Genomic DNA, 13,198 nt, shown 5'->3' with positions numbered 1-13,198 from the left:
CAAGTTGTAATAAAAATACCAATTTTAGTTGTTTTAATATGGGAGAGAGGCTTATTGATGTTTTCTGCTGCTGAATTTCTTTATACAGAGGATAATAAAAAGCTGTAATTCAGCTGACTGGTTTTTAATGTCCTAAACTTGTGGTTTATAAATATTAGCAAACATCATTGCTCTACCTATTTCAATTTAGGCGGTGCTAAATTTAATGTCAGCAATTTGTTCTTTCACAAATATACTTTGCATATGTAGTTTTTTTATTTAGTATTTTTCTTATTGTTATGTGGCAGTGCCAATATGCCAAACATGAAATAATAAAGCTGATAACGTGCAATTATATAAAAACCTTTAATATAGTATATATCCCAAGGTACTTCACAGAAGAGAAACGGTCACCAAGCAGTAAAAATTAGAAGAATGATTAAAAGCTAGTTTTTTTTTTAAACTATTTTGAAGAGGGAAGAGCATTAGCAAGGTGGAGGGTTTTATGAAGGGAATTCTAAAGAAAAGGGGCAAAACTTCTGATGGCTCTGCCGGCAGTGGTGGAGTGGAGCGATACACATGGAGCAAGAGACGGTTGGCCGAATGACATAGGTTGGCACATAGGCATAGGTGGTGAAAGGATTTTATAAACCAGGATTTTGAATACAGTGCATCAGGAATGGGTAGGTTGGTGAGGACAGAGGTGATGGGCAATCAAAAATTAATGCAGGCTAGGGCATGGGCAGTGCAGTTTTGGTCGAGCTACAAAGGAGTGCATTTGAGCAGTTGAGTCTGGAGGTAACAAAAGCGTGAATAAGAGCTTTGGCAGTGGTAAAGGTAGAGTTAGGTGATACCACTAAAGTGGAAGCAAGTCATCTTTGTTATGATGCGAGTTTAACGCACCATCTGGTACGATCTGAGCAAGGAAGCGGATGGAGTTAGGCTAAGAGTGTGGAGGTTTTGGACAGAGCTCAACTGGGGTGGCTGTGGTTTTCCCATTTGGAAAAAGTTCTGGCTGATGTCAGAAAATCTGATAAGAGGTGACCTTGGCATTGAAGCTGATAGTCAAGGGGTTTGGTTAATTGCCTCTAGCTTACATATAGCAGCTGACCCATCCCTATGGATAATTTCATTGAGGACCAAGATGTAAGTGAGAAAAGGGAGAGGACGAGGGATGAAAGCGTGCATTGCAACTGAGGTGTGACCATGCAGAGCTGGGTGGGGAAACCATTGCTATTAATATACTAGCTACAGTAGGGTAGGCGGGTGTGGAATCAAGTTCTATAGAGGTGGACCATGAGGGAAAGGCTGTGGAGGAGGATGGGGTGGACAATCATATCGAATGCCACAGTAAGTACAAGGCGGGACAATGTATCATGGTCACAGTTACGGAGATGTTGGTGACTTTACCCAGAGTCGTCTGAGTGCTGTGAGCAGGGCTGAGCCTGACTGAAAGAATTCAAGCAGGTAATTGTGCGAGAGGTGAACATGGAGCTGGATTGTAACTGCACGATGTATGAGGTTGAGGACAGAGGAGGAGGAGGTGGTGGCAGGTTCATGGATCGTCTCACTTTTTAAGGCAAACAATTGCATTAGCTCCTTGCACTTGCATTGGAGGTGATGATGGAACAGGCAGGGAAGGAGCTGTTGAGAAGAGTATGGGATTGCCTTTAATCACTGGACGATCTTGGAATAATTTAAGAGAATTTAGTCATGGAAAGGGAAACACATTATTGGACGAAATGATCCAGTCAGAAATGGCAGACAGTTGACCAGGCCTGTCAGGCACCCAATATGCTCAAGTCTGAAGCCCCCACACCTGAGGGTGCAGTGGTGGAAATTGTACATAGGGAATGGCAGGGGTGAGGGACCGTGAATAAATTGGTGAGGATGAAAGCATCAAAGGTAGAGCCAAGGGAGCCGTTGACTATGTTGACAAAGGGAGCAGTGTCATGGCAGGTCAAAGGAGATAAAATTAAGAGTTGGTGAGGGAGCTGGAGAATTTATTTCCAGCTGAAGTAGTGGATGGGAGATCATAGATGACTTTGATAATGATCAAATCCTTGGAAATTGTGAGGCCTCACGTGATGGCTCGGCCAAAGGATGACTATGGATGTTGGTGGATGAATCAATATGCAAGATGAGAACAAGAGAGCGGAGAGGTTGGAAGAGAGCAACTAGTTAACCTGGAATCATATGGTATAATAAGAGTTAAGTGTTTAGGATTTTTTTGTGGGTGGGGGGAGGAGGGGTAAACAATTATCAGTGAAGAACCAGAACACACACAAAATTACTGTAGTTATAAACTACCAGCTCTTTCCGGTATTCTTTTCATTCTAACATATATTTCAAATAGAGGGAGCTTTTGAATGTTTGGCCAAGGAAAAATTTTATTTAACAGGTGTGATCACAGCATTTGGCATATATCATGTAACCTTAAATACCATTTTGCTTAATGTTTTTATTAACTTAGGGTTTTTTTTTATATATATATATATATCTACATTATGTTGCAAAATGTGATGTGTTGAAATTGTTGTGCATAACTACATTAATTTCAGATTACATTTAAACTTACACAATTGCAATTTGATTATTTCAACTTGCACACTTTGTTACAATTATGCATTACACATATATGGCAAAAGTGTTAACAGTACAATTGCCAACGTAGTGATTTCCAACATTGACTGTAATGTAAACACTGCATTTACCTTTTGTCTGCAGATTGTAATTGAACTGTTAGTTGAACTGCACGGTATTTGTTTTGTTAGAATTAATTGAAAAACACAATGGCCAAGAATTGTGCTCAAAACTTTAATAGTTTTTAGAAGTTTTTTTGGCTCAGGTTTTTGTCCAAGCTCATTTGCATATTGCCAACTATAAAATCTTCCATGAACCAGCACAATCGAGCAACGTTTTATAACGTAATTTTTTTCTTTAATTTACTTTTAAAATACTCCTTGAAATATTTAACAGTGGTAACTTGGTGCACTTTTATTAATTCAGCTTGAAATAAGTTTATCACAAAAGATAAGCATTTTTAACAGAGTGTCTAGTACAACCTGATTTTAAATAACGGAAAATGACTAAAAAAAATTTACAGAACCATTTACTAGTTACATTGGGCTCAGAATTGCCCAGGAGTAGTTCCGTTTTGTTTTGGAGCAACTTGATTTTTCTGGAGTATCCTAAAAATCTCCATTTTGCACATTCAATTTGCGCCAGTGTAAGTGAGTTAGGATTTTTTTAGTTTAGTTTTTTTTTAAAGGGGGCATTACCAACCACCTAAGCCCATTTTGGCCACTTTGGACAGCAAATAGTTACTCCAAACTAACTTAGGCCAGCGTATGTGGCCGCACAGAAAACCCTTACGGAGAGTTAAGAAATCAGCGCAGGTTGGTACTCATGACTTGGCTAAAGATTGTGAATAGGATTTACAGGATATCATATGACAAACTTCGCAAAGTTAATTTACTATACAACAGAAGCATTCATGGAAGCTTAAACTACAAAAATAAAAGAAGTAAAGAGACAAAACTATTTACATAACTTTTTCAAAATATTCAAATAAAAAATAGAAGTATCTCCTGTTCATAATTCTTATGTAGGAAAGTATTTTCATCAACAGGGTTAAGGAAAGTCTTGAGTAAGCTAATTAAAATTACTGGCTACACAGTTATCACCCCCCCCCCCCAGATCTAAACTCGCACCAACCTGTTTGTAGCCTTAGCCCGGGAAGGCAGCAGATCACTCGGCCCAGGATAGGGGCGGGACACATCGGGTCCCACACTGCACCACGCATCATCAGCAGGAGCTACTGTGCATGCGCAAACGCTCTAATGCTCATGCAGACAGCTGGCGGCACTCTTTCACGCGCAGGGCCCTAGCTCCTCTTCCCCCACCATCCCCCCCCTCCCCACAATGGAATCGCTACGTCATACCAACCCCCAGGAGAGCGGCCAGAATCCGGGGACAGTTTCTTGGCGCTGTTTTGAGCCTAGGAAGTCGGCGCATCTCGCGTGACTGCGCCGATAAAACGGGTGGGCCAAATTTGGTCCCATTGATTGGTGTACAGTAGGTCAGTTTCTTAGTAAATTACACAAAATTAAGAAGTTTTTAAAAGGTGTCCTTGCGCCAAAAAAAAGTTTAATTCGCAAAGGTGATTAATTCGATCGGCGGCCCGGCCTGTTTTGTGGGCAGGGGCCGACTTCTGGAGTTATATTTTTTAAACTACCACAAAAAGGTCACAAACTCGATTTGCATTGAATGTGAAAAGAGAAAAAACTGCAAATGCTGGAAATGTGAAATAAAATATAGAAAATACCGGAAAGGCACAGCATGTCAGCCAGCCTCTGCAAAGAGAAAGGAAAGGTTAATATTCTGTTGAAGGGTTCCACATCTGAAAAATTAACCTGCTTCTCCTCGCAGATGAATCTCTTGCTGTATCTTTTTCAAATAGCAATGCATTATGCTTGCATTTGATTTATTCAAACTGTGAACTTATTTTTTAGTTGGGAACTTTCTAAGAGTTATAATTGTGGCCCTATAAGGAAAAGTCGCACACTGTTTTGGATTTGGAAATTTTGCGAACAGCAAATAAGTTAGCAGGATAATGTTGGAATAATCCTTTAGGTTTAACCATGACTGACTTAGTAATAGTGTGCTGACAATTTCTGAGCAAAAAATAATCTACTTGTCTTGATGACTCATTTTAACTGATCCCAACATAGAGTTCCAAAGCTGTGCTTTCAATTTTTGAAAGATCTTGATCCAAGCATAGAACTTCTTGGCAAACTAGTTTAGGTATTTATCAGGATTCAGTGACATTGGTCTTCCTATTTGGTTCCACAAAAACTCCGTTTTCCTAATTGATAGTTAGCAACAATTAAATGTTGGTTGTTGGCAAGTGGGATGCAATCATTCAAGCAGATTAACCTGCATTTTCCAGAATTAATACCAACAGTGTTGTTGTGTGCCCTCTAATGAGAAAACTCATGCGGTGAGCATGTCATTTCCTTTAAGTCATGTCTGTTAATCGAACATTTAAAAGGACATATACTAATTACAGTAAATACTCAAAGCATATTGCTGCCAAAGGACTAAAGTCATTACACTCTTCTGACCCACAAACCCTTCCCAATAGCAGGTTTGATTTAGATGGTTGTTATTGTGTCATATCTTCATAGTCTGACCTTGGAGCTCAAGGATTCACAGGCTGGGTTACCAATTCGACAGACCACAACATAAATACTCCTTCCGTGGCAGTTACCATCGTTATCCTAATCGATAGAGTAGTTAGTCCTATACGGCAGGAGGGTTTTATGGGCACTCTCAACCCATATGATAGCCGGAGGGGGGGTGCTGATGGGGGCCACCCAAACCCACTGGATGCAAGGATCCTGCTGGATGTCAATTCAGAGCCAGAACTCCGGGTTCCGCTCACCGGGACTATTTGGAGCGGTTTTATCCCTGCCCTTTCTAACTGACGGGTGGGGAATGCTGCCACTAAACTAATGGCTCGCTCCAGTGGTTTAAATAATCAAAGTGCAAAATTGCCTCATTAAGCTCTCAAAGATTAGGTGCATCGAAAGGCAACAAAGAGGTTATCGACCATGCAATCCATCTGCTTAAGAAATGGTCAGCGCTTGCCACAGAAAGTACTCCTTCATTCCAGTACGATATGGGTCTCTGGAAGCATTTTGAATGCTATGACAAACATGCTTGCTGCATGATTGCATGAAAAGTTGGACTCAAGTTCCAGTATCTCTATATCATTATAATATCCAATTGCTGCCAAAAGTTTAGTGTACAGTACTTGGTTGTTTCCATGCAAATATAGCGCAGAGTCTTGCTTTTGTTCATTTCTACTACAACTGGACTTGTAGCACCAGACAATAAAGTAGTAAGCACAGTCTAAGCAGTTCTTAAAATCCAGTAGTTTTCCATTAAAATGTACAAGAAATTAATCTATGCCTTACGCCAGTATGAATACTCATTAAATAAGTTTTTCCATTAGTACATTGTGCATCTGCTGTAGTGAGTGTTCAGATCGGTTTGCAATATTTGCATAAAGGTTATTTAATTCTAAAACTGAGCCAGTGCTGAAACTCCTCTCCCAACCATGTCCTCTGACATCCTTCCATTGCACCATTTATCCTCACTTCAGATATTAAATGCAAGGAACTTATGTATTTATTTGTATCCAAAGTTGAGGCCATTCATGTGGCTGGCTCAGCTTCCTCCTGCCAAACCAGCCTACACCCTACAGTTTCTTCTGAATTTTCCACACACTGATCTCCATAAAACCAACACTATCCTCCTTGATCACTTCTGTCCTAGCTCCAGATTACCAAACTTCCCCTTCTCAGCTCCATCAACCTATTCCTAACCTTTGGCCCTGTATCAACCTCCTTCAAAAGCACTGCCAGCACACTCGTGTCAAAAAAAAAACCCTCAACCCTTCCAATCTTGGCAACTACGACCTTTTATCCAACCTGCCCTTTTATTCGTGAATGCATCGTTGCAATCCAACTATACATTAACCTCTCCCATCACATCCTGTTTGAAATGTTCCAATCTGAAACCGCCTTTCACCAATGACATTCTGTGACTGACTGTCGAAGCAGAGTCTATAATTTCCTTTAAAAGGAAATTAGATTCTGCTTACTCCTCTTAATGAAATGGTGCTTACTTCAAATTGTTTTAGAATTCAATTTGGTTACAATACATTCTCACTTTGTTTCATTTACATTGCTTAATTCAGATTACTGGGTAATTCACATGTTTTTAACTTAAAGAACTTTGAATTATTATTATACTGTAGATACACGATAAAGGGTATGGAAAACAAACAGGCAAGTGGGTATAGACCCAGTGGTTCATATGGAGAAAAACATTGGTGCCGATTAGACATACCCACACGAGAAAAACCTACCTGACCTTGTCCTCACCAGCCTACCTCTCGCAGATGCGTATGTCCATGACAGTATTGGTAGGAGTGACCACCGCACATTCCTTGTGGAGACAAAGTCCCATCTTCACAGGATTGGAGGCCAATCATCTCAGCCCCAGGTCAGCTGCAGGAGTTCCTCGGGGCAGTGTCCTAGGCACAACCATCTTCAGCTGCTTCATTATTGACACTACCCTCCATCATAAGGTCACAAGTGGATATGTTCACTGATAATTGCAGTGTTCAATTCCTCAGATATTGAAGTAGTCCATGCCCATATGCAGCAAGACCTGGACAATAGCCAGGCTTGGGCTGATAAGTGGCAAGTAACATTCACACCACACAATTGCCAGGCAATGATCATCCCCAACAAAAGAGAGACTAGCCACCTCTCCTTGACTTTCAGTGGCATTACCATTGTCAAATCCTCCATCATCAGCATCCTGGAGCTCACCATTGATGAGAATCTTAACTGGACCAGCCACACACACATTGTGGCTATAAGAGCAGGTCAGAGGCTGGGTATTCTGTGGTGAGTGACTCTCACTCCTGACTCCCAAAAGACTTTTCACCACCTGCAAGGTACAAGTCAGAAGTGTGATCGACTACTGTCCACTTGCCTGGATGGGTGCAGTTCCAACAGCACTTAAGAAGCTTGCCACCATCCAGGACAAAGCAGCCTGCTTGATCGGCATCCCATCCACCTCCTTAAACATTAACCCTCCACCACCAGTGTACCGTATCTGCAGTATATGCCGTCTACAAGATGCACTGCAGCAACTCGCCAAGGCTTCTTTGATAGCACCTCCCACATCCATATCCTCTACCTCTTAGAAGGATAAGAGCAGCAGGCACATGGGAACATTACTGCCTGCAAGTTCCCCTCCTGGCTTGGAAATATATTGCCATTCCTTTATCGTAGCTGGGTTAATATCCTGGAACTCCCTACCTAACAGTACAATGAGAGTACCCTTGAACTGTTCCAGCCTGTGTGGTGAGAAGACAACTCACCACCACCTCGAGCAATTAGGGATGGGTAATAAATGCTGGCCTTGCCGGAGATGCCCACATCCCGTGAATTAATAAATAAAATAAAACATTTTAATGCGCAAATGGTTTGTTGTGCTGTAGCGTTCTATAATTCAGCATGATCTTAGTGTTGATCTGTAGCATTTCCCCAGCAGTTTGTAGACTGTAGTCGGTAGTGAAGTATTAAAATGGCAAAAAATTGAGACTGGAAAAGTATAAACCCAACAAGGATCTTTCCCATAGACTTCCTCCATATCCATTTTGAAAACAAATCTTAGCTTTGAACAATTTTAATTTATAGAAATTTCTGTTAATCTTGAGTAAAAACCGACATCAGTTAAGAGATCCACTTCAGCACACCTACTCCACAGATCAGAGCTCTTGCATTTGTGGCTTCAGTAAACCAACGGTGGCAGATGTTTTCTCTCCCATTCTGTTTCCTTGTTTAGTATTCACTACTTAAAAACACATACAGGAAAAGGAGATCCCATTTCTGTGGAGACGGTTCACTGAGTTGCCCCTTCTGACATCACCAAGTATATTCTCTCCATACAGGCAAGGAGGAATCCTGTTAATGAAGATGTCTCTAAAACAAACTTTTTTTTAATGATTTTCTACTGAACTGAGCAAGCACTGTGGAGTACATACCAATCTGTGATCAGTGTTTCCCATAGGATTGCCTTCTTAAAATTAACTAATATTTTGTAGCTTAGATTCTGAAAAACATCATTGTTACACATGTTGATACTACAGTAAGTAAAGTAGTTGCATAGCATCTGTGAAGATGAAACATATAGCAATTAACATGGTTCACTCTACAAGTACAGCAGCGAAGGTTCTATGAGAAAGGGCTGCAAAAGCCACACAGTAGAACAATGCAGCCCTTAAATATTGCATGCAATGTGGTTTGGGTAATTTTTGGTTTTGGTAATCATGCCTTCACCCAGATGGAGTTAAAGAACTTGAAAACGCTGTTGCAAGCCTCCTTGGCCACCACAGAATCAGGAAGACGAACTGGCAGTAACAACATTTGCTGATAATATTTTGATATAATTGTAAAATACATGCAGTGTTTCTGAATATCACTTTATTGCTGTGCATTACATTAGCTCTATAAGGTAGGTTGTAATATGAATATATATAAGGGACTTTCATCAGCGTTTGTTCTCTTCCACATATCATGGGTATTTTCGAAGTGAATGTCTGAGGGTGAACCAGATTTTTCGCAACCTTGGTATCATATTTGACCCCGAGAGGAGCTATCAACCCCCTATCAGTAAGACCGCCAATTTCCACCTCTGTAGCATCATCCAATTCCGCCCTTCCTCAGTTCATCTGCTGCTGAAACCCTCATCCATGCCTTTATTACCTCTAGACCTGATTATTCAAATGCACTCCTGGCTGACCTGCCATGTTCTACCCACCGTAAACTTGAAGTCATCCAAAACTCTGCTGCCCATGTTCTAACTCGCTCCAAATCCTGTTCATTCATCATCCCTGTGCTCGCTGACCTACATTAGCTCCCAGTTAAGCCAATGCCTCAATTTCAAAATTCTCATCCTTGTTTTCAAATCGCTCCATGGCCTCGCCCCTCCCCATCTCTGTAATCTTCTCCAGCTTTATAACCCTCCGAGATATCTGCACTCCTCCAATTCTGGCCTCTTGAGCATCCCTGATTTTAATCGCTCCATCATTGGCAACCTTCAACTGCCAAAGCCCTAAGATCTGGAATTCCCTCCCTAATCCTCTCCACCTCTCTTTCCTCCTTTTAAGAGGCTCCTTAAAACCTGCTTCTTTGACCACCTGCCCAAATATCTCCTTATGTTGCTCGGTGTCAAATTTTGTTAATATTCCTGTGAAGCGTCTTAGGACCTTTTACTACATTGAAGACACTATATAAATACAAGTCGTTGTTCTAAAGAATCATTACTGTTGGCATCTGCCACTTTAAGAATATGTTGCATCATGCATCCCATGAATTGCTCTTCTTGTGTCCTTTCAATAGCACTCCCTCTACAGGCCTGCATTATTATTCATTCATTTTGTACTGTTCCAGTCAGCATACAGAAACGACGCATTTCTGTTCAAAATTAATTTAGAGAATGAGTCTTTTATTTTTAGTACTGAACCTAATTCTGCATAAGCTGCCAGCACCTTTCCCAGTTCAATTCTCTCAAATGACAATTTGGAAAGAAAAAGAGTAAATGTATCATTGTTCTCTCACAAAGCCATTATTTCCATGACTATCTACCTTTATGCAGTTTTTGCTGCTGGTTCAAGCCAGTTGTGTTCATGTGTGGGCTTTGAAATTCCTCTACATAGCCACGTTAGTATAAGGGACCTGCTCCCGGAGGCAGCACCGCCCTCAACAGCTGAACAAAAGCGTGGCTTTTTTAATGTTTTTTTTAAGGGAGACAAAGTACAAAACCAAATTTGACTTTGTTGCAAAGAGGGCAAAAAAATGGCACACTGGATGAGAACTGCTTGAGAACAGTGGCATTGAGGTAAAAGACAGACAGTAAAGGCAGTTTTGCAATGGAGCATGCCACTGAATGGAAGCTTTTCCAGACCAAGCTCCACTAATGTCCAACTATTTGTTTGCTCAAAGTGACAAGTTAGTGCCTTAGAAATATTTAACTTCAAAGATCATGAAAAAAATACTACAAATAATATTTTCAGGATCTGTCTATCTTTTGCAATAGTCGTGTGCTTTTTAAGATTTTGTGCTTCAATAAGTTTATGACCTATCCATGTGACTTGCGATTATATTTTTGTGGCAAGGAGCATTACACACTTTCTTTTGTAACATGACTCAGCTACTATTTTTAACACCTAGTCATTGCCCACACCAGCTGTATCCCACATCCACAATCACCAAGTATCTAAATAATGAATATTTCACACATTCCAGTCACATCTGGAATCTGATCTCTTTCTCCATACATCTTATAATCAGTTTCTTTTGGAAAAGGTTTCAAAAACCCAATCCAAGTTATTTTCTGTAGTGTTTTATTTTGTTCCTGGTTTCCTGCATTAGCCAGAGTTCATGTGACATCAAAAGAAGACGTGGGAGGGACAGTGAAATATGACTGGGACATGGTTAGTAATACTGCTTTTGCCACAGCAAAAATGAAAATGAATGTTGCACTTTTCATTAGACTTGTCTCTGGAATATTTCTTTGTGGATCATGGTGCCTTTCCATTGTACTCTACATGGTTTGTAAATCTACTGAAAAGAAATGTTGCTTGACACTATGAAATGTTTTATAAGAATGACTGTGATCATCTCAAAGAGAAGACAAGCTGAAAGAGTCGGGACAGAAATGCACACACACAGGAACCAATGTTTACTGCTCCGCCAGCCTCCAATCAATCATCAACAAAACCAAGTCACAAAGTTGTTTATCAAATTGCACAAAAATGCAAATCATTTAGCAATGGGGATTTTTGTCAAATGTTTGTAGGATGTGGTAATGCGCTATGCTGCAACGAATACTTCAGATTTTGTCAGCCTACAACAACAACTTGTGTTTCTATAGCGCCTTTAACATAGTGAAACATTCCATGGCACTTCACAGGAGTATAATAAGACAAAACAATTAACACCGAGCCAAAGCTTTTACCACTCAAAGGCAAATCTCAGATTTGCTGTAAAGGGCTTTGGGATGTCTGGTAGTTATAAAAGGTGCTATATAAATGCAAGTCTTTTTCAGACCTCTCCCAAGGCTGCCCAAGCCCTGAACCCAAGTCTTTCTCAATGGTGATTTCCATCCATGAGCAGCAATTACAAAAGGCACAGACATGTATTCAAAAGGGAGTTAGATGAAGTCCTTACTACTAGGGGGAATCAAGGGGTATGGCGAGAAAGCAGGAATGGGGTACTGAAGTTGCATGTTCAGCCATGAACTCATTGAATGGTGGTGCAGGCTAGAAGGGCCGAATGGCCTACTCCTGCATCTATTTTCTGTTTCTATGTCTTTTCCCCATAGCTATTGATGAAAGCAAAGTTCATGAAGGCAAGTCAGTAGGCTACTATTTTTTGTGCAAGGTATTGATGAGCAGCTCAGTATCACTGACGACCTACTTAACGTAGAGTGACCATATTTTCTAAACTGAATCTGGGGACACACTGGGTGGGAGCACAGCAAAATAACCAAAACGGAAAATGGAGGTTGTGCAGCGTAGCGAGGCAAAAATTTTTAGTAGCTTATATTTTAGCAGTTGCACATATACATTGCACATGCAAAACAAATGTGCATATGATTACCGTAGATGTGGCGTCACACTATTGAAGCGGATTCAGACACCGTTTACAAATAATACAATAACACTGTACAGAAACATCACTTTTTCATGCCCACTGTCTATACGACTTATTCAGAAAATCTCTTCACATCACTGCCCAAGTCATTTATTTTTCACAGATTTATTAATGACTGCTGTGCTACCTCCGTATGTCAAGAAAATGACTTTGTTGCTTCTGTGAATGGAATACGCGTAGAGATTAACCTCCATCAAACATCTCAGTCAACGCTTATGTGGAACAGGTGGTCTGCTGTATGCTAGTTCCAGCATATGATTGATTACACGGGAGGGTCGCTGACAGTTTACCCATGTTCCTATCTTCATTTTGCACACTGATGACCACAGAGTACAACCAAGCAGCATCCACCCTTTAGTTCCAAACTTTCTGTACACTGACTCACAGCCAGCTCTACCTCCCTATCACTTCTGTCAACACTTCCACTGCCTTTGTGATGTCAGATTGCTCGTCTGACATCCAATCCTGGATGAGCCAAAAATTCCTCCAGTTAAACATTGGCAACACCTAAGCGATTGTTTTCAGCCCCACCACAAACTCCGTTCCTCAGCCACCGATTCTTTCTCCGTTCCCTGGCCACTATCTCCGATTGATCCAAACTATTTTCATCGTAGCATCCCTGAACTGAGCTTCCAACTCCATAATCCTTTCCATCACAAAGACCACCCACTTCCACCTTTTACATTGCCCATCTCCGCTCCTACTTCAGCCCACCTTCCTTCCTATAGCTGAATTTTTCTTGAATAAAACAGCTTTCAGTTTTCTCCAGTATGTATTGTAGAAATTACAATGTTCTCATCAACACATGGAAGGAGCTCAAAGACTTTATTGTCATGAAGATTAAGACCATCTGTTCATCTGCATCTGCCACACAACCCCAATCCTCTTGTCCACCAAGTCCATAGTGTCAGCTGTGG

The 13,198-nt window shown here is 40.8% G+C and overlaps 1 protein-coding gene across 6 annotated transcripts in view; it reads left to right on the top strand.

Annotated features, from left to right (window-relative positions):
- Window positions 1–13,198, top strand: part of mbd5 (methyl-CpG binding domain protein 5) — a 294,362-nt gene that overhangs the window by 243,068 nt on the left and 38,096 nt on the right. The gene's annotated exons all lie outside the window — the stretch shown is intronic.

This window comes from Pristiophorus japonicus, chromosome 3 (assembly GCF_044704955.1).
Source record: "Pristiophorus japonicus isolate sPriJap1 chromosome 3, sPriJap1.hap1, whole genome shotgun sequence".
NCBI lineage: Eukaryota > Metazoa > Chordata > Chondrichthyes > Pristiophoridae > Pristiophorus > Pristiophorus japonicus.
This window is presented reverse-complemented; position numbering and strand designations above follow the sequence as displayed.